Genomic DNA, 26,685 nt, shown 5'->3' with positions numbered 1-26,685 from the left:
TTGAAAAGATTTTCAGTAAAGTAAATACTCTAGTTTGAATACATGAGCAATACTAGGTGTGCATTACAATAGAAGAAAATTGCTATGGGCTATATTTGGTAAATGGGGACAATAAGCATTTCTAAGACTTTTCCAGGGAACAAAAAGTGTGGCCTAAATTCTCATTCTGACAGAGAGAAAAAAAATTAAAAAGAATTCCTTTCATTTTAAGCTAATGTTAATTTTTCAAGACTTGGCTAGAACCTTCCTTCTTTTTAGCTGAAGAAACTTAAGATTACAGAATCACAGAATGGCCAGAGTTGTAAGGGATTTCAAGGATCGTGACTCTCCAACCTCCCGGCCACATGCAGGACCACCAACCTCCCCATTTAATGCTAGACCAGGCTGCCCAGGGCCCCATCCAATCTGGCCTTGAATACCTCCAGGGATGGGACATCCACAGCCTCTCTGGGCAGCCTGTTCCAGCACCTCACCACTCTCTCTGTAAAGAGCTTCCCCCTGATGTCCAACCTAAATCTTCCCTCCCTCAACTTAAAACCATTTCCCCTTGTCCTGCAAGTTTCACTGATATGTTCACATTTTATCACTGAAATTTCATACTACCAACATAAGACTTTCAAACTGTTTTTAATTTATTGAATGCTACTTCAACCATATGGTTTTAGATGTTGACATCTATTTTTATATTATTTTTATTTTGCCCTTATGGTATATGCATCTATTCTTTCCTATGATATTTCTTGTGGAAGATTATAATTTAAGAATCTTAAACAAAATATGACTGTTGTCATGGAATGGCCACTTCAGGATTTATTTACTTGAAAAGTAGCTAAATATTTTGTGAGAGACTTTATATGTATCTAATATCACCACAGGCTTGTACTTTTGGATTCTTAATTAAATCAAATATGAGATTTGTTCTGTCTCTGCACTGAAAATGCCCACAATCCCTATGTAACGATGCATTCACCATATTTCAGCAAGTCTAGGGGCACACTTTATTTCTCAAGTTGAGCTATACTCTACCAGCCTGACAGTAGTAGGAGAAAATATCCCTTGGGGAACATTTGTGTAGAGCTTTCTCTGGAAAGAGAGCAAACTTTAGGTTTCAGATAAAATTGAGAGCAAAGATACTCAAGAATGGCAAAAAAGGCCCTTGGAAACCTGATGTACCCTCTGGGAGACATTCTGGTCAGTTCTCTGTCAGGTCTGTGAGATGCTTATTTCATGGCTAAAGACTTGACCTAAATAAAAAATGTGAAGGTAAAAATTATATATTAGTGATATTTACAGTTGTGTATGTATGTGTATGTGCAAATGTGTGTAATAGCTTTAGGTTCTCTGAATGTGTTAGGCTTGTAATAAAATATTTGTCTGGAATTCCTGATGTTTAGCAAATTAAATAGGAAAATCCTGTTTGTGCTGCTTGTGCAAAGAAGGGCACATGCTTAGTATTTTCCACCTGTCCAGAAAATGCCCACCTATATGCCAGCCATTTCTTCAAGGATGAAATTTCCATGATTTCCAAAGTAAATGGAAATAGAAGCTTGAAGTGTGTGCTCTCTCATAATGACAGTTACAACCCCAAAATAATGAAGTCTTTTTACTTGTGTGATAATTCTTTGCTATTGTTTTAACCTATATGTTTACTACTATATTCCTAATGGCAGAGAAACAACACATTTTCAGTCTATCTTTTGAGGCTTCTGAGGCTTACAAGAAAATCTCTGTGGTAAAGAATTTCTCCTCTGTGAAGCAAAAATCACCATTTATCTCTAGGGAAGGCGCACTGAGGTAAATGTGTAGAATATAAGACTTGACAAACACTGTGATGAGTGTATGTCAGGCATCCCAACCATGCTTCAAAAGCCCTTTTGTTATGAAGCTCAGATAACACACATTCTCTTTCTACGGGAGGATTGATTTTGTATTTCTTTTTTATTTCCTTTGGGGTCACAATCACAGTGACAGTAGGTAGGATATGTCCTTATTTACACCCTGTCTACTCATCTGGCTGTAGGAATTACAAGAGGCAATTTTAAACATTAAAAATAGAAAACAAAAACTGTCCTCTCAATGTCTTTCTGCAGCACTTTGCTTTTGCTAGTGAAAACTCGTATGACTATCATAGCCATTTATCTGGCCTTAGTATTTGCATAAATTATAGGGTGCTGTCATTATTTCTAGTAACTTCAGCATTAAAAATCATTACTTTTAATAGAACAATGGAACCAAATGATCCTTGATCATCAATTTTTGATAATTGTTTTATTTTGCATATCCCACACTATCTAGCTTCCAGATGTACATCAGACTGCTGTAGTCTGCTGCTGAGCCACACATTCAAAAAGTTTCTTTTTATATAGAAGAGAATGTAATATTATGTAAAGATTTATGACTGCATAAATAGAATTTGTAGAGACTCTGCTTGTGTCTGGCCTACATGTTCACTTGGAATTGTCAGTTTAAATGCCCTGTTCATTGTTGGGGATTGGATAGAAATGACCATATATCCTGAAAAATAATGGCTGATATTCCCAAAGAATTGTGAAATAATGTGTTTTGGAAAATGAAATGGCACATTTGGAGTTTATTCCAGATAGTATGATTTTGGATGTTATTAAAAAAACAAGTTTTAATTGTTTGCTTGATTAAAAAGTGTTGTCTTTGAGTCTGGAGAAGAAAAGAATAAAAAGCTTATTCTTTCTTCAAACTGTGAAAACAATGTGTTTATTTGTAATTTTCTCTGAATTACTTACAGGAATTTTTTTTGTACTAACTAAACCTCTTTGTTTATAGATAAATTGAACTGCAGTCACCATTGTTTGTATTATAGAGCTACTGTTTGAGCTCTGTTCCTTTGGTATAACAGGACTCTGAGCAGTAAATGTTATACTTTCTTGCCTAGAAGATAAAAATTCCTCTAAGGAGACCCTGAAGTGGTTTATAGGTTTCACTTGCAGTTTCTCCAGAGTTTAACTTAATGAGGGCTTGAAAACTGTTTAAAATGTTTTCATTCTAATGACATCTGCTTCTATCTCCTTTATATGTTGCATGGGATTAAATTGTTTGGGGAAAAATAGTAACAAGTTTCAAGCAGAGTGAAGCACAAAAAAGAATGCTTAAGTGAAGACCAATTTAATATTCTTCAATTGTGATAGGTGTTTTTCTTATTTTTTTGAAAAATGTCAATCAACCATAAATGAATTACAATATGCAAAACTTCGAATAAAATCTCAGTGCATATTGAAGGAAGAATGAAAGGGTATGGAAAAAAGCAAAAGTAGTTTGTGGTAAAAGCAACGTATGTCTTATTTGTTTGTTAAAAGTTTTTTTTTTCTTTTTTTTTTTCTGATGATGCTTGTAACAGTGAAGCATGTGTTTGGGTTTTCTGTTCTGGGGAGAGTGGGGAGAAAGGTTGTGGAGAAGGAAGAGTGAATTGTTTTAGTTCTTAAATTATGCATCTGCTCCAATACAAAACATGAAGAAGTCTGCAATGGCTGGAAGCTCAAAATAATAGTTTTTGCTGTTTCTTATTTAACTTTTTTTTTTTTAATCTTCTAGTGAACATACAATTCTGAGAATTTCATTCTAGACTAGACTTGAGTACTTCATATTTTAAACACAAATGTGTTTAATTGGAACTGCACATGAAAATAGTTATAGAACAGAAATTTATCCACCTTAGTGTTGATTCTTTTCCATCTTTCTAGTTCTACATCCCTTTTCTGCTTCAGCCATCTTCAGTGTTCCTCTAGCTGCTACCAGATTTCTGGGCACTTGGAGCTCTTGGCCATTCTTAACTGGCTCAAATGTCATCCTGCATTGTGTATCTTGTTATTTTTTTTTCCAGTAATAGTAATAGCCTTTGGTCTTTCTGAGTTTATTTCTTCTTAATGTTGAATTCACACAGGAAGCCTCCTACAGGATGTTTAAATTAGCTTAGTTGATAGAGACGTTGCTCTGCCTTCTGAGCTCTGCTTGATTTTCTTTCTATCTTCATCTCGGTTTATACTTCCTATCATGTATTCTTTTTAGCCTATGCCATTTACTTCATTATTGTAATGTTTAAAAATGCACTTTTCTTCTAGAGAAAAGTCCCATGGTTGTAAGCTATGTAATGGCTTTATACATCTAAAAGCAGTCTTAATAACTACTGACAGTATAAAATGTGATAAAATGTTTTTCTGCATTAGTGTTTTCAGACTTAATGTTCCTTTGCATTTAAATGTTCAGAATTATTGATATATATGGCCATCAGATTACCTGGCTAGTTTAAAATCATTTTTGTCAGTTTACAAGGATATGGTTTGTTTCTTTTTACTATGTTTACTTATGTTCCATTCCTCTTCAAAAGTCCACGCATCAATGTCTACATTATATATTCTTGTTTCTGTTGTTCTCTAAACTATCAGCATACTGAAAAAGTTACTGCAGGCTCATCCTATAAGCTCGACAGCAATCATAATATTATCTCAGAACCAGTGTGCAAAACTATAGGGATTCAGTTATGGGAAACAGTGAATCTTCATGCCTTGATCATTAAGATCATGGGACAGACTTCACTCAGTACATTCCTGTATATCACTATTATACTTTTATAAGGAGTTCCAGACTGTTTAGGTCCAGTAACCTTCTCATCCTATGCATGCATTAGATGCTTCCTTTAAATCTGCTATATATCATGATCTTGTTTCTTTTATCTTGTTTCATTATATGCCTTTCACTTAATTTAAAATATATGATACACCCTGGACAATTTTCACTTATTATTTAAAAATAATTACACGGGAAAGTTATTAAACTTGTAAATAGCCTAGAATTTTATATATATAAATAAAAACATATATATATATATATATATATATATATATATATATATAATACAATGCTACAATAGAATTTTTTTTTTCCTTTAGTCTTTCAACTAAAATAATAACTGCTATGTAGGTCAGAGGTTATAACATTTGTGCTTATCTTCAGTTTTCAACCTCTTGATTGTGATTTCTTGAAAGGTAAAAGTTAAATTTTCAGCAAAACATACAGTTGCAGACAGTAATAAAAGCTTCAAGCAGGTGAAAAAAGGGCTCTGGGAGGTAGGCCCTATTCACTGTTTTTTTTTTTGTTTTTGTTTTTTCCTACTTGCCAAAATGTTACAGCTTTATACTTAGCAAGTTAGATGCCAGCACAGTAGCTGTTCTTTAACTTTGTTCTAGTAGAAGGGATCCCTGGGCAATCTCAACAGCTGTTTGTTAGTGGCAGTTGGCAGTCTTTACCCTGAATCACTCTTTGTCTGATGGAATGATGCAAGACTCAGCAAGATACTGTGGTGAAAAAAAAAGCTTAGTTTGAAAAACCATGGTTTATAATCGTAGTGAATCTTCTTATCATCTCCGATGTGTTATGTAGTTTTTGAATTTAATCAGTGTGACCTGAAATGTGCTCTGTTTTTCTGTTCCTATCTTTAAAGTAAATATCTAGGACAAGCTATCTGAGAACCTTATTTTTTTTTTCTTCCAGAAACAGCATGACTTGATCCCAGTTTTCATTTTGGATTTGATCCTTGTTCTCAGAGATTATATCATACATTAATATATTTCCCAAATTTCTTAAAAATGTTTACAGTGCCTTTCCTGATTTATGGTTTTAGCCTTTAGGGTACCTTCCTCTGCTTACAGCACTCTAAAGGTAAAAAGCCTTCACAGAATGTGCTTCTAAGTATTAATCATATTACTCCTTTCAAATATTATAATGCTTGTTATTATCTTTTATAAGGGGAGATCTCTTATAATTGTCTACAGTAAAATGTCTGGCTGAGTTGAGCACTGTAAGCTCCACTACAGCGGAGGCAAAGGAGAAAGTCAGGGTATGTTTTGTTCATTCTAAAGATCTACTTGGAGAGTGACTTACTTCATCCTTAAGCTGCCTAGGAGAATAGTTTAAGCTAGTAATGAATCATGCCCGTTTTTAGATTTTGTGTATGAGACAGGATTAATCTGAAGATAGCAGTGTTCAATGTGCAGCCTTCACTTGAGAGTTTTTAAACTTAGGCTGGCCCTTTGCAGAAGCTCTTGTTTTAGATGAGATTCAGCACTCTGTTGGGAAATAGTGAGGCATATACTCAAAAATATGCTATAAGATTCTAGAAAGGGAACTCTTGAAGCCAAAAATCAAATAAACAAATAGATTAACACAGATGGGAAAAACCTCTTGGAATTAATGCTTCAACTTTTTGCCATCCTTCATTGGACTTCCTTGATTATGCATGATATATATCTACCAGTTTGATTAGTAAACCTACATGAGCCTAGGATTCTGGCAAAATTATATCTTTCATTTTTTGATCACAGTGTTTTCTTTCTGTTAAGTATCGTTGTGGGAAAACAGTGATTACCACTCATTTCTCCTGGGTGATTTACAGAATTTATTTGGGCAAAAAATGGCATGAATTGAAATCTTTCTTGAGGCATCTCAGTGAGCAGTCTCTTTAATTTTTCATCTTCCTAAATGTAACTTCCTAAAGGCCAGGCATCCCCAATCACCAGTGACAGTAACTGCAATGCAACAGCTAAAACCGAGGGCAGCATCTTGACAAAATCAAAATGCATACCGTCTTGCTCATTCACTAGTAAATAATTCTCATCTTCAGAATTATCTTGAATAATGAGATCTTGAATATCTATGAGTTTGGTTTAGGTTATAAGATGTATTAATCTCTAAATTAAGCTTTGAGATGCAAATAGAATGTGCTGAATAAATATCAATTATTATTCATTAAAATGCAAATACGGATAGGCACTTCTGAGACAGTTTAAGTGGTCAAAATAAATTAAATAAAGGACAGAACACCAGTAATTAGATATTTGTAAATCACATGTAAGATATTGCTGTGATTACTGGACACACATACTGCAAAGCTCTGTGTTTGTCCTTCAGCTTTATGGTGTAGCCTTAGAACACTTTTTGTCTCCAGTGACTATTCAAAATATTCAGGCACCACAATTCATATTAAAATTTTATTAGATGTGTTTTCATGATAACTTCTCAATGATAGTAAATTTTAGCAGCATGACTTTAATTCATTTTAATGAATTCTATAGTTAAATCCCTGCATGTTGTCTAAAAAGTCTACTCTCACTTTTAGTTTACCATTTAATGAGCATGTGTTTCCAGGTTTGCATAGGTTTTATACTTTCAGTTCTACATGAGGAAACCATTAAATCCTGTATGCACAAATGCCAATCAATGGATAAAAAAAGACAATGAATATTTTGTGATTTTTTTTTTTTCCTGCATGCACATCATAAGGGTGATTTGCACAACTTGTTTGGTTTTAAATTGCTGTCAGGACCAAAGGTGGATTGAAAACAAAGTGAACCAGTGTTTTTGTTAAATGGTCAACAGTTGCAGTGTGTTGTTAACTTTTACATGTCCTTTGAGATATAAATTTGCAGCAGTCTACTAATGGGTCTGTAATAACAAAGGGAGATTGCTCTTAGTATGATAAACATATTGTTAGGACACTGCTTCTGTGTGTATGCATACACATAGCTAATTAATGCTCAGTATAGCCACATGTCAACATTTAACCCTTCATTATCTCTTTAGTTAGATTTTAAAGGCATCAAGAGAAATAAAAATAGTTCTAGGACTTGGTAATTAGTACCTTGTTGAGGCGCTGAAATCTAGAAGGAAATAAGATCCAAACATAAATTGAATAACTGTACCCTATCTGCTAATAGCCACGTCATAAAGCAAATTTGTTTTAGCTATTACCTTGTGTTTAAAAACTAATTTTTTTTTTAGTGAGTTCAAGTGACTGTTCTATAGAAGGGCTTGTTTTGATCTCCATGTGGAACACTATTGTGAAATTTAATCATGTAACATCCTTCTATAATTAATATGAAAAAAATCTGGTAAGAATAAATAGCTTTTTTGTACATTTTGTCATCACACCAAAATAGGAGATTATTTTAATGTCATTAGAATTAATTAATGTGTATTTAGTAAATTTAAGTTATAGTCCAAGTCTTTGATGCATTTAAAATTGCATTGAAACTGCAGTGCAAAGAGTGATATTTTATGGAGGACAATCTCCGTAAATAGATTAAAAATAAATGTTTTTTTTTTCCTTTTCTGTCAATTGCTTTAGTAAAATATGAAAGAATTGTTTTTCACAGAAATGTTGCTGCTCTTCCCTGAAACCAGCTATTCAGTGGCATCAAAAACAGATACAAAGCAGACTAGATAGTCATCTTGAATTGTAATGATGTGAGGAAATGAGAAGGTATCGGAATTAAATATTTCATACCTTCATTCTTTAGAAGTATTGAAAAGAATAAAGAAAAGGGGAATTTCAATAAAATGCTCATTGTGAAAGCTGAGGCAGAATGAGGATGGCTGCCCTTTTCATTTATCCATGGTGGCCCTCCAAATAATTGGAATAGTGATGTTTGTAAATTTTCACGTTACTGTCACTGGTGTTTGCCTTTTCACCTGCTCCAAATAATAATAATAGAAGGTAGTGACTCTCACTTTCATATGTAAAGTATTTTACTCATTTTATTTAAACAAACAGGCAAATGGCACTGTGATCATGGAGACATGATGGGACAGCTCATGTGACTGGAAAGCTGCCATGGATGGCCATGTGCTTTTTAGGAAAGAGAGGATGGTAAGGCAAGGTGCTGTAGTTGCTTTTTATGTGGGAGAACAACTGGAATGTATAGAGCTCTACCAAGGGATGTATGACAAATAAGTGGAGAGTTTATGGGTGGGAAGTAAGGGGCAGGCTACTGTGAGTGTTTGCTGCAGGCTACCTGATCGGGAGGAGGAAGTTGATGAGGCCTTCTACAGACAGCTGAAAGTAGCTTCATGATCACAGGCACTGGTTCTCATGGGAGACTTCAACTGCTCTGACTTTTGCTGGAAAAACAATGCTGCCAGGTGCACGCAGTCCAGGAGGTGCCTGCTGTGTGTGGAAGATAACATGCTGATGCAGGTGGTGGAAGAATCAGTGAGGAGAGGTGTGTTACTGGATATGTTGGTACAATCTATTACATTTGTTGGTACAAACAATGAAGAACTGTTTGGGAATATAAAGGCTGGGAGCAACCTTGAATGCTATGAAACTATGAGGTAGTGGAGTTCAGGATTTTACACGGGAGGAACAAAACAATAAGTAGGATTGAAATCCTTATGTTCAGGAGTCAACTATGACTTCATTCTGATACTCAGGTTTCTATTTGAAAGTCAAATAATGGGATTCATGTTCATTCATCTTCCTAAATTTCAAGTGTACGCATGTTTACTTCTTCAGTGTGTTGCAGATTCTTTTATAAATGGTGGGAAAAGCTGGCCTGTAACTGAATATGTGTATCTTTTGTATGCTTTTAGTGGCACTGCTATTTATAAGATCCTGTACCTGGGTTTAGGCAATCCCAAGCACAGATACAGGTTGGGCGGAGAATGTCTTGAGAGCAGCTTTGAAGAGAAGAATTTGGGAGTGTTGGTTTGATGAAAGACTCAACACAAGTCAGCAGTGTAAGCCTGCAGCCCAGAAGGCCAACTGTATTCTGGGTTACATCAAGAGAAGTGTGACTAGCAGTTTGAGGGAGGTGATTCTGCCCCTCTACTCTGCTCTTGTGAGTCCCAGCTTGGAGTATTGCATCCGGTTCTGGGGCTCCCAACACAAGAAAGACATAAAAGTGTTGGAGGAGATCCAGAGGAGGGCCATGAAGATGATCAGAGGGCTGGAGCATCTCCCATACAAAGACAGGCTGGGAGAGTTGGGGCTCTTCAGCCCCAGGGGCTTCTTCTTCTCAGGAGAAGAAAAGCTTCTGGGAGGATCTTACAGTGACCTTCCAGTACCAGCAAGGGGCCTACAGGAAAGCTGGGGAAGGACTTTTTAAGAGGGCATGCAGCGATAGGTCAAGGGGAAATGGATTTAAACTGGAACAGATTTAGATCAGATGTTAGGAAGAAATTCCTTACTGTGAGGGTGGTGAGACACTGGAACATGTTGTGAATGCCCCTTACCTGGAGGCATTCAAGGTCAGGCTAGATGGGGCTTTGAGCAACCTGGTCTAGTGGGAATTGTCCCTGCCTATAGCAGAGCAGTTGGAATTAGATGATTTTAAAGATCCCTTTCAAACCAAACCATTCTATGAATCTATAATTGTTGGAAGATTGGAACTGTTTTTTTTATTCTTGAAAATTTAAAGAAACTAAGTTATGAGTGTTGAGAAGAACTTTTATCTGCTATGAGGTGCATTAAATCACTAGAGTTACACTTAAAATATAAGGTTTAGGATTATGAGTCACAGGATTAAGCATATTTCTCCTTTTGAGAGGGATAATGTTCTTCAAATGCAGCCCTCACGTGAGGCTTGATAAACCTTACTGGCCTTGTAGTATTTCAACTTTGAGGAGGGGGTGAGAGTCTGAACTTTTGCTTGTTGATATTTATTTCACTTTCATCAAATAGAAAAAGCCATAAAGATTTACAGTTACTGAATGTGAATAGTATCTCATTCTTAAAATGTAAATTCACTTATTTTGAAATGCCAAGAATAGGAAATCTATCCTCTGGCAGAAACAATTCGATATTGTAAGGACATGTCAGCATTTTATTATAATTCCTTTCCTCAGAGTGTAAAAATTTGTTTCAAGGTGAAAGCTGAATTTGAAGTATCAGCCTCATGACAAACTCGTGTTATCAGATTCATCTAAAATGGCTATACAGAGCAGAGATCTGTTTTACTTCTGACCATTCTGTACATATTACTGAAATGAACTTATTTGTATACAACCAGCTTTTTAGCGAGATTCATCTGACACTCTTTTGATGTTTACTTTAAAGGGTTGTCAATTATGAGACTTTAAACTTTAAACTATGGATGTTTTAGTTGTGCTTTTTTTTTTTTTTTTTTTTAGTTACTAATACTAATTATTATCCAAATTATCACATAAATAGTATACATAGAGATATCATTCTCTTGTTGGCCTTTCAGCAAAAATTATCTGATCTGATGGCACCGCTCTTGACGCCAGTAACTTTTTCTTATGACACAGTGTTATGGGGGTGGGCAGAGGAAATTGTCAATTTGGTGGAAAAAAATCAAAGCTTTTAAGTGACTTTAATCTCAAAGAAACAAGAAGACTACACGAGGGTGCAAAGGACGTATGTTCTCTGACTTGTATGCATCTCTTTTTATTTTTATTTTTATTTTCTTTAAGTTCAAATTGGTAGAATCCTGTAGCTTAAAACTTGAGGCGGCAAGGCTGAGGATGTTTCTAAACTCCAGTAAAGGAATGGAATGGGCTAGATCTTGCAAGTAACATGGAAAAAATGGAGTAGAAGAGAATCTCTAACAGTTAGCATTTTGTTTACTGGACTTATCTCCTAGCCAAGTTGGAGTTGTCATTGTATTAATGCAGAATAGTTCAGCCCGTAGAATTCATTATATTTAACATATTGGGTTCAGTTTATATTGATTGGTTACCTGAGCCAGTTCATCTGTCTCCAAGTTGGATGTTTTTTCTATTTTAATAAGCCTCTATAAAGATGTACTCTTACTCATTTGTTGTAGCAATAGCTAACAGGTAGCATACTTTTTAACTTTTCGTTAGCTTAACCTCAGACTGAAAATCATATTCTCTTTCAACATATCTGGAAATGTATGGGCAAGACTAAGCCATGATTCAGATGAATGTCCTTTTAAATTAGAGCTATGAGATGGATATAAGTTATGTGATCAGATGGCATAAATAGAAAAAAGAAAGGGAGGAAAAATTTTTTAAAAACAGATGCCTGGCAGCAATTTCTCACATTCACAAAAAAATGTGTGGAATGACCTTCCAGACATGATTAAGCTCTGCAGACTAGAATATTGAGCCATTCAGGGAAATTAGAAAGCATCCAGTGGTATGTATGGCAAAGTCAACTTGGAAAAGAGGGAGCCATTAAAATATGCTGATGTTCCTACATACTTGGGGATATCAATATTGAATTTATTATTGACTGTTCATCATCACAATGCTCTGTTCATTGGTACCCTGACTGACTCTTCTTAGTCATCTGTTGGAGGGACTTATAAAGTAATATGATTGATTTTTGCCTTTTGACCTTTTATCTCCTTATTTGCAGGTTTCTTCTGAATTCACTGTACAAAGGTTGCCCCTACAAAAGTTGTAATAGTGGAATCATGTCATTTGTAAAGTTCACAATTAATTGCGGAGAATGAATGTTTTCTGTGGCAGAAAGGTAAGTTTAGCTTCTATTACTTACAACCTTTCAGACCTGGAGGAATTCTGTATAGAATATTTGTCTCTATTTTGGATGTTTATTGCAGAATATTTGAAACTTTTTAATCAGTGGCAGTTATTTTTGCTTAACAGATACGTGATTTACAGAATTACAGTGCTTGCATTAAGTAGTTTTACAGGTAGACTAAGAAAGCAGACAGAATTCTTATGGGAACTACAGTAAGCTGCAATTTGTCTAAATTAAATGTAGAAAGTTTCAGACTTATACTTTTGTTCCAGTTATAAATATGTCTGAGTAAAAAAGAGCATTCCTAGACAGCAATAGGTAACTGGCTATTGTGCACTTAGGTTGTCTCAAGTCAAAAATTGATTATGAAGCTGCCACAGTTCATCACAGATGAATCTATCCCAGGAAAACTTAGCTTTGACTAAAAATGTAGTCATGGCAGCAAGAAAATATTCCTTTCTTCAGCAACTTCTGCATCTGTGTGGTTTGGTCATAAATCCGATGGTGACCAATGCTGGAAAGATTCATTTTGAATCAGGAGATGAAAGATTCTGCTATCTAAAATATCATAAAGTGATTAAAAATCACATTCTTTAGGGACTGTATGGGAAGTGAACCTCTGATTGCTCACCTGAGGTGAGCAGTGAGTCAGCCCTGGGAGCACAGGTGAAGGCAATTCACCTGTGCTGCCGGAAGGGGTGGAGCCTGGCTGCACCTCTCCTAGACCCATTTAAGAGCTGACTACAGTGGGGAGGGATCTCCAGAAGAGATCTCTCCTCTGGAGTTTTGCAGCAAGCCCAGGGTGTGGGTAAGCGTCCTATCTATTCTCTTTCTGTTCCTATAACCTGCTTAGGCAAACTCTCTTGTTTATTTTGTAATTATAACATCTTTATATTCATTGACGTTGCAAGGGACATAGCCAGGAGTGTTTTGTGAAGTTGGTATCTTAACAGAGTCAGCAATCTGAATGACTTTTTTTTTTTTTTTTTTTTTAACTTCTGATTTTCAATGAGTGAAAACCTATTCAAATCACTTTTCTTTAATTGACTTTTTTCTGCTATGTATGACACATCCAGGCTCATAATAAGCTGGACATTTTATTTTCATAATCAGAAGGCTGTAAAGAGCTAAAACTATTCAATTCTGGAGGGGTTTCAAGCAAAATATGCCATGTATGTGAAAGTGTAACATTAACAGTTGGTTATCCTAAGAGGGAGATGTGTTGTCATTCAAAATTTATAAGATTATAACCTGTAAAATATTCCAAATACTAAAATATTTGTTTACTGTCCTATATAAATCAGACATCCTGTGTACTGTCATGATTATTCTAAAACCTGAGTGTTTTCCATTTATTATTATTTTTTTAATTTTGTAAAACTAAGTTAATTATATAACGACATCTTGATGATGGCATGCGAATAATGGATGATGAAATGAAACTAGAATTTTCAGATATTATCATGAGAAAATGGAGGAAGTGGTAGTCTTTTTGATTGCTGTATTGTATAAGAATAATTGGTTCATTATCATAATTATATTCTAGTACATGATAGCAAGGTCAAACCAAATAGTAGGAACGGAGGTGTAATGTCAGTTTACAGATTGCGGCAGGTATTAATTGAGGAAATGAGAGTTTGTTACTGCTGAAAAGAGACAGGTGAACAGCAAACCCAGAGGACCTTCCCCATGCTTCATATTCTTCACCGTATGTGGTAGCACTTCCTAATTTGGCCATGGACTTGAAAAGGACAAAAGATTGCATCTACATCTGATTTTCCATTTCACTTCAACATAATAGAGAAGTGGAATATATATATTTTATTTTAAATATTCTCCCTTTTTAAACAAACATACTCTATGCTCCAATTTACTTCAATGATAACATTTTTAAATACTGAAGTCTGCTTTGTGTTTTAACGTAAGTTCTAATGAACTTCCCTTGGTCGTTAACGTACGTCATTAATTATATCACAAAAGGATTTTGGGATATTTTTTCCCTCTATCCCAGAAGTCTGTGATGGTATGAGCAATTATTTGTTTTGACCTATTGAGTACTGCCAAACATCAATATTTTACAAGGTTTAACTTCCTGCCAGGAAGAGTATACAATGAGCTTAATATTGCTTCTAAACCAATAGCTGAGAAACTGGACAGGATTAGGGGGCATTTTTATTATTTCTTACTATCACCTGAAATTACTAATAGAGAAGACAAGGTGATAAATGTGTTGAACAAACTATGTTGAATAAGCAGTGTTGTTTTATACAATTCCCAGTATCATAACATCACATGAAACCCAAATTAACCACAGAATAAACATGAGAATGTTTTGTTTGATTTCTGTGCAGAGTTATTGCAGTGGTACATAGAAAATTTTTCTTCCACGTTCTCCAGCTAATAATTTTGCCTTGTCTAATCAGCATTTATATGTTTCAAGGAAAGTTCTTGGCTATGAGGATTAAGTGACAATGAGCTTACAAAGTTGAGCATTCAGAAAATGTGTCAAATGACAACAATAATTTTTTTCTTGAGTCTAATTAGCTGGTCTGTTTTAGCTAAAGCTTCATGGAAGTATCAGCTTGATGGACATATGGAGTCTGAAAACATTATCTGAACATTAGACAAAAGTGAAAGAGCATTTAAAAACCAAAGAATTGAAAGATCTGTTGGTTAACAAGATAAAGTTCTGTGTTATTCACTGATGTCTCTGCCCTCAGTTGGTATCTCAGTGTGAAGAGAGCCCAGTGAGAGGAGACTGGTAAGCACCTGGGTGTGCTATGTCTTACACCACCTCCAGACTGACTGAAACTTGCCTCTGAAAAGCTGAAATGGTATTCACTGAAGGTGACTTTCTTTTACTAAAAGAAATTACGCATGCTTTACAGTGATTGGAGCATGTGCCGATTTCCAATTATATGGAAGATTTTATTTTTTCATTGTGTTGCAAAGAACAATGTCTTGAACAGAATACCACAGCTGTGAAACTGAACGTGGTTATGTTAAATATTTGGTTTCTGACAGCTTTTGTTTTTATCCTCTGACTGGTTAGTGGTATGTAAATCAAAAAACATGTTTTTTAAGACTACCCATAGAAAAACTTAAAAATGAGGGAAGTGTGAGTTTAGTAAAAATTAGGTGCTTAGTTAATTCTGTGCTTAGTTAAAATTATGTTGCTTAAACAGATTTACATTGTAAATTGTCAAAAAGAAAGCATTTGGGTTCCAGATGGTAATTAACCCCTGCCACCTCCTCCCTAGCCAGCCATCTTCTGTGAGGGGAGGTGTTCTAGACAAGGAGCTTTGTCTGCCTTTTGTCCTCTTTAATTGCATCTGTAATTGAATGATCTGTTTTATGTGTATGTGTATAATAAACATATATATGTGTAATGATTATATATACATATATCCGTTTCAATGGTTGTGACTCCATTTTTCCCTTCAGGAAGATGGCATTACTGAATTATGCTTATGCAGTTAACATAGCTAGCATGGATTTTACTTTGTAGGAATTCTGGGAAAGGAGAAGAAATGGCATTTTGGGAGTTTTATTGATAAATTGCTGTATTTTGATTATTCCCAATTACTCTTACTATTTCCCTGTGAGCATGTGGCAGGTGATGTTACTCATGCCCAGACTTCTGGCAAGTTACTGCATCAGTGCTTGCTACAGATTTCTATTTGTTACCCACTCAGTAGCTAACCCTGCTCTCCAGTTTCTCAGTGAAGAGTATCCATTAACCAGTGTAATCTGTTACTGTCCTTCTCCCATCAGTCCTGTGCCTTCACCCTTCTGGCTTTTACTCTCCCTTTCCCCCTTCTGGATCTATGAGCCAGTGCTGTGGGAACTGGGAACCCCCCCAGCATCCTGCACATCATATTATTTTTTTGCTAGCTGGCAGGAAGAATTATGTAGTGATACAGCAGTACCTCAGTGTGATGCATTTAATGGATGGCTAGGCTGTCAAATATTTGAAAGCAATGTAAGAAGAATGTTTCTTGCCAGTTTGAATAAATATCAGGAAACTGGGGTTGGCAGTAAGTGTTGGGATTCCCGGCTTCCTGGGGAGGCAGCTGCTTTCAGGAGCCTTGCAACTCAAAATTTAATTGTAGCATGTCCATGCTTGTAAAAATGTCAATATTTGCCTGCTGTGCTGATGATAAATTTTATTTCTTCTTGTAAAATATCCCCTAATTAACCACTGGCATGTGTCTGTCCTTGGGAATGAAATGTTTAATTTTTCAGAAAGGAAAGAAATATTTCTCCACCAAATGGGAGGAACTGGCAGCTGTGCCCAATCTCTTCGTTATTGCTAATTTGGTTATTGACAACGGGAAGTTAGATTAAGATTTATCAAAGCTGTATAATAATTTTATTTTCTTCATATTGGTGTGATTTGTGTGTTATGGTGCTTAACTGAGTCTTCACAATGTGTGTACTTGCTCTGGATCTGTGTGGATAAACAGTTTGAGTGAGTTGCATTTCTTTGTCCTCAGAATCCTTCTCAAGCAATGCAAATAGGCACCCCAGGGAAACTTGTATGTTAGTAGAAGCTCAGAGTTTTTCCTAGATAATTACTGTGGTGACATAATGAAGTCACAAGGAGAACTCAAAATTTGATTAAAAGCATAAGACATTACAACATGGGTACTAATCATATACTACTCTTAAACCATGGAAGAACTTTTCCCATATACATGGCCTACTTTGTGTAGGCGAGGAACTTTTAGAATAAATCCTGTAAAACATTGGTTAATATCTAAAATTTGGCACCAAAACCTGTACAGACCATTAGTCCATGCTACAGAATGCTTTTATGCTTCTAGAATAGTGATTTTTTTTTTTTTTTTTTTTTTTCCTTTTAAGTAGTTGCCTTAGCTTTGCTCCACAGTGAAAAACAGGGATGGTTCCAAAAGATCTCAACAGAAACGTTTTTCACTGAAAGGAGAAAAGTCTTAATGACTTAATGAGTGTGGCAGAAAGCCTGGAATAGGATTGTTCCAGTCAGATGCCAGAAAGGATTATAATAAGGTTCTCCTGGATAACTTATTTACGTAAATAGGAAATTGTTATTACTATTACAAAATCAGGTCTTTGACAAAAAGGATAATCAAAATGATTCTCCTTTACTTTCTTTGTCGGTATATTTAAGATCTCAGGTTTCTGATACAGCACAGCCTACCCCAGAGGGATGGGAGCTTTTGCACAGCTGGCACTAATGGTGCAGCAACCTGTGATTTGAAATTGCCTTTTCAGTAATGATGGCCAATGGTGAATTCATTGGTGCTCCTCATTGCTTTTTTTCTTGCTCTCTATTGTATGTGTACTACTCAGAATACATGGTTTCATGTTAATGTAATAAGCAACTTAACTATCTTTCCTATTTTATCCTGGATGTATTCTTAAGTATCCAGGCTGCTGAAAAGCAAAGCACCTTGAAACTTGGAAGTTGTTTCTAAGAATGTGTGATAATTCACAGATTTCTAAATTAATTTTTAATTTAAGTTTTCCTTCTTATTTTCCCCCGCAGAAATATGTCTGGATTAGTTAGCAGTGTAGGATAGTAAAATAAATTCATGACTTATTTCCTAAACAAAAAGCTTTGATCAGAATGATTTCTTACTCATCACCGCTTCTATGTTTTGAATGATATTTTCCACAGCAAAATGACTCCTCAGAAATAGAGTAGAATGAGTAAGGCTTAAAGGCAAGTTGTGCCGTTGGTGAGTGATGATGCTTCTCTCTGGCAGTTTTCGGCTTTAATAATACAAGGCTCATGTGATTTATTATCTTACAAAGTTGAAATAGTATCTACTAATACAAATGTTTCCATAAAAAAGAAAGGGAACTTATTAAATGGAAAAGACAATGTTTTATTATTTTTTTTTCTCCTCAGTTTTATTTCTTGTGCCCTGCAGCTCTAATAGTGCTGCTATAAGAGCAAATACCAATGTACTTAGTGAGGTAATTAAAGTGGAGAGAAGTTATGTAATGGATACTTACTAAAAGTGAAAGGTATTCAAGCCATTACCAAATGATATATTAAATTATGGTATTGTCTCCCAAGGATGAAAAGACATTGCACAGCACTTCTCGACTGGTTCTTTTCTAAATTTGAGCAGGGGGAATATGGCCCCTCCCTTAGTTCTACAGATTCTTGGTTCTTTCTGATTATTTTACTGGAGTAGGAACATTTATTCTTTTATTATTAACTCAGACTCCCCATATATTCAAAAAACCATCATATTGTAATCCTGTCTTGCAGCTGCATTATTAATAAGATCTATGCAGTTTTCAGAAAAGTTGCTTTGTTTTCAGATTATGTTCATCTCTCTACAGTTTTTTGCAGAGCATACCTGAATGTGGCTGAGGAACAGCAGCCAAGAACACAATGCATGGTATTGTGTAGGGAGAGAACCAGAAGCGACATGTTTAACATGCTCAGAAATCTGAGGTGAGGTAATTAAAGATTTTGTTTTCCCAAACTGCAAGCTTTTGAAACTGGACTTTATTTTTCTTTTTTTAAAACTAATGTGCAGTGTCCTGGGACAGATTCCTATACAGTACTCTTCTCAAAATTTTCCACTGATATAATATTTGGGCTACTAGAATTGTTTTATTTAGTAAGTGCAAAATTCAACTGTGATAGCATTATAACCATAGCAATAACATTTTAAATGCTGATACAGAATTCAGTATTTAATCTGGTTTTAATATTGAGAGAAATTTGTCTGGGAGCAAAATTTCATTCATGTTTCAAGCAAATAGAAAAAATATCTGGAAAAATTTTACAGAATTTTGGACTTGAGAACTTACTTTAGTAGACTGTGATTCTGGAAGGGTGTGTTCTGATGGTATATGACACTTTTTACAGATCTTACAACATTATTTTAGGTGGGATTCAGCAGTTGCAACCCAATATTTGGTGTCTTTCACAGTCCTTCTCCTCCTTCCAATCCTATTTTTTAACATTTTATTTTCTGATTCCTTACATGCAATTTCAGTCTAACAATTTATTTCCTTCCTCCACAACTCCCCCTGTTGTGGAGGCAGCCCCAGGAGCACAGGGAATGGCTGCTCCAGGTGCACTTGACAGTGAGGGCAGCAACTGCCAGGAATAGGAATGTGTGTGCTTGGCTGTTGTAGCAAAGCTTCTCCTGCTGGCAGGATAGCACCTGCCTAATTAATCTGACACATGAGGTGGAGAATAATTGGTGTAAAGAAATCTTTGATCAGAGCTCTCCATTTACTCTCTCTCTTGGGAATTGCATAATTTGTGACTTTTTTAAACCTTTATTATATTTCTAAGTGTTCTGTTCTTGTTTTGTGTAGGTCAAGAGGTATCTCTCTGATGCTAGACAATTTCTACTTGCCAAACTTCATGCTTGTCTAAGGATATAATGATAATGCTAGTCTTTTGGAATGAATTTGTCAGTTCTTTATCTTATTTTTTCTGGAACTAACATCTTGTTAATTCACCACTCTGTAGAAGAATATCAAGGGAAATAACCCTGAAATCATCACTTTAAGTGGCATGCCAAGGAATGTGTTTGACTGTAAAATAGCTAGATTGAATTTGTAAACTCAAAGAGAATAACAATAATTTAAAATGTGGTTTCAATTCTTAAATAATAGCAAGCTTAGTCTATGTTTGAAGCCAAATTTTTAATTGAAGTGCCTTCTATGCACATTTTAGAAACATTCTCTAAGCCATCTTTTTCTTTTTATGAAAATCCCAGTCATTTTTTCTTGTCATTCCAGAGAAAAAGTAGGAACTTCTGAATAAAAATAAGTGCTTAATTTTCTATTTTGTTTGAACTGTGGGGTTCATAGCAGGTAGAAACAAATGATTGTAAAGCTTTATTTGTTTTTATTAGATGCATTGCTTGCTCCATTATATTTCATGTGTATTTCTTCTCCACCTCATGAAATTTTGTTGGTTTTGTTAGGATTTTGCTGTCTATACTCACTAATGAACAAAGAAACAAAGTCCTCACTCTTTTTAAAAAAAGATTCTTCTTCTTGTCAATAAATTACTTATAGCATCTCCTAGATGTTTTTCTATTTCTTGCGCAGAAATTTTAATTTGAAAATATTTCTTGCTTACCTAACCTTTTTTTTACTGAGCTGATTCCTCCTTTAAAGCATGATTACAAGATAAGATGTTAAATCAGTCTTCAGTGATACAATTTGTTGTCCCCATCTGGCAATTTTGATAGGTTTACTTATTTTACTCTTAAGTTTATCTTCTGGAGTTGGTTCTTTATGGTTAAAACTGAACTTGCTTTGAAAATTTGTTGCTAAAAGATCATTGTATAGAAACTGGTCATTTAAAAGTCTGCAGGGTACCTCAGGTCTAATAATTATGATTTGCAAAAAATGAGTAGAGAAGTTAGACTTTGTTCAGACACTTAATGGAGTCTTCATGTTAGCACACAGTATGAAGAAAAATCAATGAAGTGGGTTTAAAAACTTGTTGTGGTCACACTTCAGAAAAAAGGAAGGGAGAAAGTTGAAGTATTGTGGTGTTTCTGTTGAAAGATATGGATATTTTATGTCTTATTCAGTAGCCTTACTTTAAGTTTCTGTTTATGAAACCTGCAGAAAAGATCAGTCCTGCAAATATTTTAGACTTGTTGGTAATATGAGTTTATGCAGACAGCGTATGACTCAATATAAATATAACCAAAGTCAAAATGATGTATCTAGAAATAAGAAATGAAGGCCATATTTGTGGAAGTTTCCTGGATCCTTGACTGGTGAAAGTACTAAAGAGGACATAGGGAGTCAGGGCAAACAAAGTAACTTCTGTGTTTCTGGTGTGACAGAGTAGTTTTGTCCTTGGCTGTGAAGTAGTGCAGGAAGGTCTGAAAGGCATCTATTACTAGAAAGGTTGAGAGCTATGTTCCTTAGTCTGTGACATTGATACTGAAAGAATTCCTGGTGACTGATGTTAATAATTTAAAAGGGTGCAGAATAATAGAAGATGTAGAAAAAGGTCATATAAACAATGCTTGATGATATTTTCCAGAAAACCTGTTTATTTTACCAACAACTATATTACTAGGTGCAAAATGCATAAATCCCTTCATAGAAGAAATATTTGGTGGTAAAAACGTTCAGCTGTAGTAAATGTGTTTCTGGAAGGTGTATGTTGGAAAATGGATCATACCTAAAGACCTGGAAATACTTGGGTAGGTTTTAAATTTCTGAAATAACAGCAAAATGTTCTGGCCTTCTGAACCCCAGAAAACTGTGGAAAAACTTGGGAAACTGGTATTTCGCATGTAATAAAAGATGCTGTGTGGGGACAAAAGTATCCCATTATAGTCTGCACAGGTTGTGATGGACACAGGTACTCAAATCATGTTCTGCTATTTATTTATTTTTGGATGTTCAACTTTTATTTTTTAAAAAATTATTATCTTTTGATGTAGTGGTTTGTGTATGGATTTCTTTTAATTTAAATAAAAGCTGTAGATGAGATATGGTGGCCATGACTTGTTCGTTACTGACAAATGTCTTGCAATATCCACTCAGGCTATATCCACTCATCAGATAAAATGTGAGGTGCAACAGTGTAGACTTCAGTTAACAGTGTTAACTGCCTTGCCAGATGTGTATACTCACAAGCCCTTCAGCCCTCAAGTCCACATTTCAGTCTGGCTTTGGAGGGTATTTGCTTGGTAGTGGCACCTCATTCACAGGACTGCAGAGCTGCTGGATCAGAAGAGCAAGGAGAGGGAATGGTACAGTCTATACTTATTTTCAGTCTTTTTGTTCTAGCCTGTATTTGAACATAACTGTGCAGCCACTGATGAAGGGATGGAGAAATGAGGTGATTCAGCAGAACCATATCTCTCTTAGCAGATTGCGCAGTGTGTTCTGTTCTTTGCCTATGCAGATGTCTGTGTTTGTGAGTCAAACTGGAGGCATGTAAAAGATATTGGAGATTGTTGAATATTTGTTGTCAAAGCTTTGTAAACATCTTCCAGACCAAAGAAGCCACCATCTGAAAGGAAGCTTGTGAGAAGCATAAGAACAGGAAAGAGTGGTTTTTGAATTAAAGTGTCAAAGAACCTTAATTGCCATATAAGTAAATGTCTTTTTTTTTTTTTTTTTTTTTATTTACTCATTTATTCTTATGGAAAGGAGGAGAATGTCCAAATCTGAAAGCTTAACCTACTTGCAATACACGTTTATCTGAGTGGATAACATGGTACCTCTTTTATCAGTCTAAGAGTGTCTTCATATTTTAGGACAGGATTTCTCTGATAGATTTTACATCCATCTAGCCAAAATCTATTGTATCCATCTTATTGACAAGTTCTTTATTAACTATAATGAAGTATAGCTACATGTAGATAATATCGATGGAAAATGATGAATCCTATTCAAGATATGTGCCAGAGAACTCCCACGGGCAGTGAAATATTGCACATTTCCATTAAAATGAGTGTACTTTCTGAAGTAGTTGTGAGAAAATTATATCCATTCTTACCAGCATAGCAGCATGAAAGTTCAAGCATTTCATTAATGGAGGGGGAAAAAAATCATACACATTGTATAATTGACTGATTTATGCTGAGAAGTGCTGTGTATCTTTTAATGATCAGACTGCAGATCAGACTGGCTGGTGTAACTTTTCCTTTGTTTCAGAACATTCTGTTCAGATATGACTGGACAGATATGTGCCTGAAAGATTTATTTCTGACAAAAGCCAAGCAGGCTTCTCCTGCTGTTGCATATCCTGGGTTCTGAATGCAGCTCTCTTAAATAGCATTAACCTTTAGCTGGCATTTTGGAGCTAAGGGAGAAAAGAATCGATTCATGATTTCCTAAACTGTCCATTCATGAATGCTGAATATTTTACTTAACTATTCTTTCTGTTTTTGTTGGTATAACTTTCTATGCATTTTTTGAGACTTCATTATGGACCATAAAGAATATCTAAAATTTTTTAAATGATGGCCAGCTGGTATATCTCGAGTCACAAACGTTAGTTAGTTTGTTTATAATATTTGTTAAAAGTTCCTCAAAAATTGCATAACTTCTGCAAACAAATGCTTCAGTTTGCTTTTTAACTGTTAGAATAATGGGTGTAGACATTTAGTAAATGTAACTTTTAAAAAATCAATCTTTTTATTAGTGTTAATGGCATGTATGCAGTACATTGAAATAGTGGATCTTTAGTGACTTCCTGAAGATAAGCAATGGGATTCTGACAGTGGGATTCTTCTGTCGGAAGTGTTGTTTTTCACACTGACTGAGCAATAGGCTTCTGAATCTTTAAAAACTTTTAGTTGACGAATTTAGTTTAAATTTAAGAAAAATAGTTTTAAAAAAAAAAAAGATAATTAAAAAAATTGGAAGTCTTTCAATAGCATTGTCAACTTAGTCTTGGAATGATGGAAGTTTCTTTCCTCTTCGTCATATTCATATCTCTTTCCTAATTTTGTGAAGCCAATACGTAATTGTAGATGGATTTCAAAACATAGGAATGAAGAAGCAGACACTATTTATTGAATATAAAAGATGTAACACTGAGTGGCACATGAAGGCTGAGAGTATTTGTTTTAATGCATGATGAGTCCACTTGTGGAGGGTTTTTTTTTTTAATATATTCTGGGAATTAGTAACAAGCTTCCATACTGGGCAGCAATACAATACAAAGAATTTTAAAATTCTAGGATAATGTTTTCTACTGTTTTTTTTTTTTTTTTTTTTTCCTGAATAAAATAAAATGATGTAGACCTTAAGTCATCACGTAGTCATCGGGTCAGTTGGTTTACCTCTGTAATCCACTATGCCACTTTGAGCTACTTTGTTATTATCTGAGACATAATCACTGAGATTTTAGATATGCTTTCAGCGCTGTGTAAGGGAAGTATTTCCAGGGATCTACCATAATATATATTTTAAATTGTGTCATCAGATCCTTGGAAAGTCTATGGAAATTCCATTTCAAAAACCAGCTAGCACTGGTAGAAGTACTAGGTACTGAATCAGTTCATGCTTGTGTTCAGAACAATCGTGAGAAAAATTAAAGCTTTTTTTTTTTTTTGGGGGGGGGGGGGGGTAATAGTACAGTGGGTTTTTTGACTATTCTGGTGTCAGTTTTTTACATATTCTGTTGGACTTAGCAAATTTAACTGCTTATTCCAGAATTTGCAGGAATACAGAGCTCCTGATACTTTGCTTGCTGTAAATGCTGTCAGTGCATATATATGCATGGACCGTAATTTGGAGTTGAAAGTGCCTGCCAAATTATTGTACCATTGAATTTATTTAATCTCCCATTACAAATGAAGAATCATCTTGCCGTTAAAGATAATGCTTCTTGCTGTGTTCTTTGGCATGAAGCTTAATCCTATCTGTGAAGGAAGTTTGAAAGGGCTGATGAAGTGAAAGCAGAGTTGCCAAGTATGCTGTGCCTGCTGTGACCCCTCTGTACCTGTCAATCCTAATACTCCAGGCACCTGGTTGTGATGTCGGGTATTTGGCCTGTCTAAGGAAATGGCCTGCACTCTCATTGCTAGAAGTACTCTGTCTTGCTGTAGAGATCTGCTCCTGATGCAGTGTTGGCATCAAGTGGTCACCATAACTTGCAGTGCGGTGGCGTCACATGCCCCATCACCCACAGATACTGTCCCTGAGGAGACATTGCATGCATCCTTTTGGTGACCTTGCCACTCAGGTCCCTACTGTGCCACCACTGTTCCTCCCAGACTGTGAGCTGAAAGTTGTGCTTTTAAGCAAGTACATATTCATACACGTGTGATGATGGCAAACAGTGGAAAAATAACTAAGGTTTTGCTGTAGATGTTAATTAACTAAGAAAATGGATGTGAAGGCACAGTAAGAGTGAGAAATAGTGCTGGAAATTACTGCTAGCCTATCCAAAAGTTTGAACTTTTGTCTTCATACGTTTGCAGCTTTTGAGAATGCCCCTTTCCAGAATGCTTTGTGGAAGGATCCAATTTCAGATAATATTTCAACTTGTTTTTCAGTGACTTCAGTATCTGCCAACTAGCCTATCTGAGAAGCATTTGTTTACGTATAGTTCTCAGGAGAATAATAGGGAATTTTTGTATGTATATACATATAAAACCTTATATAATATATATTTAAACAATCTCCTTTCAATGAGAGACAGAATAAAGCAAAGCAAAACAAGACAGAAAAAATAACCAACCAACAGGAAAACCAACAACTCTTTCTCCACCTATAGCAAAATACATTACAAAAAATTTGTTTGTAATTCATCTCATCTGTCAGCTGATTTTTTTGTCTCAAAGTCTATTTGCATATAAATGAAAGTATATATTCCATTTAAGCAAAAATCTTATTTTGCTTCTTTTGATAATCCCTTCTGTCTTATTCTTGCTTTTTTCACAACTTCACAAACTAGCTGCATCCTTTTTTTATCTTGTGCACAGTATGATAGCTGACTCTTGCTGGATGTCCACAGGTGTTTATAATGAAAAGAAATAGTCTTTAGTATATACTTTACTTGGGCTATAAATTAAAGCACTATGTGATTCTATGGAATTTCTGTGTTTTTTTTCAATTTTTTTAGTTGGCAGACACATACCAGGATCTTTTTTATTTGTATTCTGTGTACATTTATTGTATGAATAATGCTCACCTCTACCTTTTCTCTGACTGACTCACAGGGGCTGGAGCTCTAAATGTTCTACTGCTAGCAAGAGATATTTTAATGGAGTATAATTTTGTCCTTTGCTTCAGTAGCTCTTACAGTAAATTGTCTTATGATACATTATTTTATACTTTTTATAAATAATTTGAAGTCTCATTGTGTATTAGGACACATATTCCATTCACTCATTCACTGTCAGTTCCTCTCTCACTGTCTTGATAATGGAACTAAGGATAAGATGTAGGTAACCACAAGATACAAATGTGAAAACTCTCCCAGAATACCTTTCACTAACTTAACGCCATGTTTGAACAACCTTACTTTTTTTTTTTTCCTGACACCATGAGCGATAAAATGAAGTGTTAATAAAACAATGGATTTGTATAATTTCATTCTCATTTATATGTGCTTTCATTTATTAATGTAGATGTTTATAGGTTGTAGAGATAAGTTGTAATTTTAACTTGCAATGTTACTACTTCTATTTCTGAGGAGTTAACAAGGATTATAAATAGCTAAGAGACATGCTTTGGCAGTCATTTAGAGCTTAGGACTCTCACATTTTATGTAAGAAATACTTGCCAGGTACAGTGCTAGTGACCTTGATTGGAAGATTTACCAACAGTAAAGTTGAATTTATTTCCAGGTCCTTATTTTTACCTTGAAGACGTATTCTAGATGTTTATAAACATTCAAAAATTATACTCTTTTTGGTGTGTGTGTGTGTGTGTGTACTAAAAATAGCTTTCTG

At 35.2% G+C, this 26,685-nt stretch overlaps 1 protein-coding gene across 1 annotated transcript in view; it reads left to right on the top strand.

The window, feature by feature from the left end:
* The window catches only part of THSD7A (thrombospondin type 1 domain containing 7A), a 256,577-nt gene that overhangs the window by 21,714 nt on the left and 208,178 nt on the right, over positions 1-26,685 (top strand). The window contains exons 2-3 of the mRNA XM_048952274.1: positions 12,149-12,265; positions 18,614-18,728. The gene's annotated coding sequence lies outside the window, so the exon portion shown is untranslated. The remainder of the gene's footprint in view (positions 1-12,148; positions 12,266-18,613; positions 18,729-26,685) is intronic.

Source organism: Lagopus muta, chromosome 7, assembly GCF_023343835.1.
Source record: "Lagopus muta isolate bLagMut1 chromosome 7, bLagMut1 primary, whole genome shotgun sequence".
Classification (NCBI taxonomy): domain Eukaryota; kingdom Metazoa; phylum Chordata; class Aves; order Galliformes; family Phasianidae; genus Lagopus; species Lagopus muta.
Note: the sequence above shows the minus strand (reverse complement) of the source record. Positions and strands in the feature narration are given on the sequence as shown.